The following is a 4,438-nucleotide window of genomic DNA, read 5'->3' as shown; positions in this document are numbered from 1 at the left end:
TATATATATATATATATATATATATATATATAAATTTTGAACTAAACTTCTCATATTCAATATATATTGCTAACTAGATTGAACACATATTTGTCTCCTATGATGTAACAGGTTAATTGTTTTTACCAAAAAGATGTCCGTGAGATAAATATTACTGTATATACATACATGTGTGTATACAGACATAAAAATATTTTTTGATTATTTTGTAGTCATATGTTGCTTTATTTGCTTCCATCGTATTTTGGTGACTTTTTCTAATATTTTTGAGTTGAATATTGTTTCCTTACTTTCCCAGTTGGTGTATTAAAGGCAAAATATCGCGGAAAGAGATGACTATAATTAAGCGTTATCGTAGTCCTCTATTTAAAAGTTTGACGCTAATTGAGATTCGCACTCAGGAAACGGTAACTCTGCAATAACTTTGTGTCTTGCGTATCTCTTTAGCTTTTGTTTCACTCATTAGACTGCGGCCGTCATAGGGCATCATCACCTCGAAGAGTTTAGTTGAACAAATCGCCTGCAGTACTTATTTTTGAAAGCCTGGTGCTAATTCTATTGGTTTGTTTTGCCGAATCGCTACGTTACTGGGACGTAAACAACGTACTACCAGTTGTCAAACGGTGGTTGAAACAAACAAACGCACACGTATATATGTATATAGTAAATTTTACTGCTAGCGTGTTCAGCAGTAAAATATATTGGCCTTGTAATTTATTATCTAAACATATATAGATAGATACGCAGAAACATATGCATGTTTGCAATATCATTATTACTGTTACTATTTCTAGCATTTCTATTATATACATATGTGCACGTTACGTGTGTATGTTTACTGGTATTTCAGCCATGGAAGTAGTGCTTCTAGGCGCAGACTGTTTGGCTTAATAAGGTCTCTTTATAACCAATCCCAAAAGCAACCACTGCATGGTTGCCTTTAGTATTGTCCTGGTGTTTTCTACTGTAGCCTCTGGCCAGCGAATGTCTTGTGACTAAAATTGGTCGACAGTAACTGCACACCCTTCGTGTGTGCGCATATTATGTATGTGTATATATATGTGTGTGTGTGTATTTATCTCTCGTTGCCTGGCAACTGATTTTGGTTTGTTTATATACCTGTATCGTAGTGATTCTGCCAAAACTGGAATAGGAACCAGGCTTAAAATATGTACAGAGTGAAGCCAGATTTCTCATCAAGCAGTCAATAATGAGAAATTATCAATCCACTAACAAATTATGAGTAAAAATAGACTATGCTGCTCTTTGACCTAGTGGCACACCACAATGTGACTACGATCGAGAGAGAGAGAGAGAGAGAGAGCTGCACCAACACTCAGTTGAGTCAGCTTGGTCAGTGTGAAATGAAGTACCTTGCTCAAGGAAACAACATGCTGTTCAGTCCAAAAAATGAACTCCTGACATTCTGAACATGATCCAAACACTAACCAACTTAACTAAGTATCTGGATAGCATTTCTTAAACTATAATAACAGTTACAACCCTAACAGTCTCAGTAACTTTTTTTAGTTTCAATCCTACTTTGTGACATCTTGGGCAGGTATCTTTATGACAGCCCCAACCCATGAAACTGTTTAGCAGCCTATCATACAGATTGTACTTTAATTCTGATTCAGCTGAAGAGTTTCATTTATCCTTTTGGTGCCAACCCATCTCAGACCACCACTCCTGGTTCTATGATAGAAACTAAATTTAAACCTTCCATCAAAATTTCGTGTTAATTTATGTTCCAAGCATCAACTTAATGATAACAAAAGTATTTTATTAAATTCTTGATTATTTTCAAAATTAATTGAAACAAAGACAATTTATTCCAACAGAAATATGGTATTAAATGCTGAAGTCATTGGAAATTTATTTACCTGAGAAAATTTTTTAGAATTTTTTAAAAATCAAACTAAGATTGCCCCTGGTACTGTGATATTTATAGCCTGTTTTGAAATGATCTTAATCAAAATCTTCCTTTAAAATTTCATGTCATTTTGTGTTTCAAACACCACTTTAATAATGTCAAAACAATTTTACTAAATTCTTCAAAGTCTGTAACAAAGGGTTAAATATTGTATGATACTATCAGCATATATGTTCTCTACTTCATCTGAGATTGCAACTGGTTCTGGGATACAAAGCTCCTGTTTTAAAATGATCTAAATTGAAATCTTCCATCAAAATTTCATGTCAATTTCTGCTCCAAACACTACCCTAATGATAACAAAAGTTATTTTACTAAATTCTTTATTATTTTCAAATTAATTGAAGGTAAGGCAGTGTGTCTCAAAAGAAATTTGGTACCAATGGGTTCAGGTTACACATAGGGGCTGTACCATGACATTTGCAGGTCCTCTGAGGTTAGTGAGATCAATACAGTTAATGTTCCTTATAAATAGTTGCATGTTGAAGGCTGCAGGAAGGGATTTAGAGATGGCAGATATTGAGTGGACATTGTGATTGTTTTTAGTCCCAGAACAGCTCTGGTTGAGCAGAACTGTAATCAAAATCAGCGAGTGTTTCATTCCTTTTCTTAGGACAGTAGGATGTGGTTTGATGGAATTTATTTCTAGTAGGTTGGACAAGTGCATATTAACAAGTGAGGGTAGACAATATCAGTGAGGAGTGAGTCAAGAGTACTTTAGTTGAGGTCACTAGATCAGCATCTGAGAAACTACTGTAGTCATATTAGAGAATATGGGGAGGCAAAATATTTGTGGTCTGGCGTTTAGGTTAGAGTGTATTGGTCAGTAACTTCTGTGAATGGTTAAAACAATGATTAGTGTGGATATAACTGCACTCAGCTTGATGAGGTGGCTGCATGGAGGACAAGGAAGAAAGTGTGTTACACAAAAACTGTACCAAATTCATGAGCACAAAAACAATCCTTCAATGAGGTTATGCAATGTTGTCTTCTTCAATAACAGCTTTTTTCTGTCATAGGGTATTTTTTAACCCAATATTTTCCATTTTGTTGTCCAAAGCTTTATCTACTTCAAGTTCCAACTGTAAGGTGATACACTTCATATCAAGGTTTCTGAAATAAAATTTAAAGCTCTTATATTGTAAGTGAACTACTGTTCTCACACGTAAAAACAAAGTTTCTAAAATATAGAGAAAATTCAGAAGACTTGCTTTGGTATAATGATAGTACATATGTTTTAAGCAAAGAAAAATTTCCTGTCCAAGAGGTTTTTTTAACCCAATATTCCACATGCTATTTTGTATAGCTTTATCTGCTTTAAGTTCCACCATAATAAAATAAAACATCTTCATCATTTAGTGTCCATTTTCCATGCTGGCCTGGGTTGTATGGTTTGACAGGAGCCAGCAGACCAGAAGACTATGCCAAGCTCTTTTATCTACTTTGACATGGTTTCTGCAGCTGGATGCCCTTCCTAACACTAAGCACTTTACAGAATATACTGGTTACTTTTCACAGGGCACCAGCAAGGTCATCATGTATAAAGACCCTTCAACAGAGGGCAAGATTATACTTATCTAGAAAGGAAGGTGGAAGAGAGTTAATATCAAAAGAAGACTGTGTGGAGTTAGCCAGAATAGATATAAACTCCTATGTAGGTAATAGTGAAGAAAGTTTATTAAAAGCTGTTAGAATCACAGCAAGACATAGGGAAACCAAAAACCCAAACAAAGTTGAAAACCAGAAAAAAGAACAGAAATTATCTGACTGGCAGGAGAAGCCTTTGCATGGTAGATTCCCAAAGATAGTTGCAGCAAATAGTAGTGGTGAGACATGGTTATGGTTGCAGAAAGGAAAGCTGAAGAGCAAGACAAAAAGTTTGTTAGTAGCTAGATTCCCAATGTAAATTATGCAAATCAAAAGAGAGAAGTGTTACTCATATAGTAAGTGAATGCAGCATATTGGCATAAAAAGAATACAAGAAAAGAAATAACAACCTAGAGAGAGTAATCCACTGGGAGCTATGTAGAAAGCAAGGATTTGAACATACTGATAAATGGTATAAATATGAACCTAGTAAAGTACTAGAAAGTAAGAAATACAAGACGTTGCGGGACTTTATCATTCAGACTGACAGAATAATAGAAGCTAGAAGACCTGATTTAGTAGTAGTAGTAGTAGTAAAGAGAATAGAAAGTGCCAGATAATTGACTTTACAGTCCCAAATGATGAAAACCTTATTATGAGAAGTATAGAAAAAATAACAAAGTATCAGGACCTAGCTATTGAATTACAGAGACTATGGAAAGTGCCAGTAAAATGTATCCCAGTAGTTATAGGTACATTGGGAACTATCCCTAAAGATCTGAGCAGATGGATAGAGGATTAGGCATAAAACCCAGTTTAGTACAGCTCCAGAAACTAGGGTTATTAGGGACAGCTAGGATACTTTAGAGGGTTCTTGACATCTAAGGTTACTTGTAGCCCGATGTTAGGATGTTTTCT

The sequence above is a fragment of the Octopus bimaculoides genome, chromosome 12, assembly GCF_001194135.2.
Source record: "Octopus bimaculoides isolate UCB-OBI-ISO-001 chromosome 12, ASM119413v2, whole genome shotgun sequence".
NCBI classification, from domain to species: Eukaryota; Metazoa; Mollusca; class Cephalopoda; order Octopoda; family Octopodidae; genus Octopus; species Octopus bimaculoides.
This window is presented reverse-complemented; position numbering follows the sequence as displayed.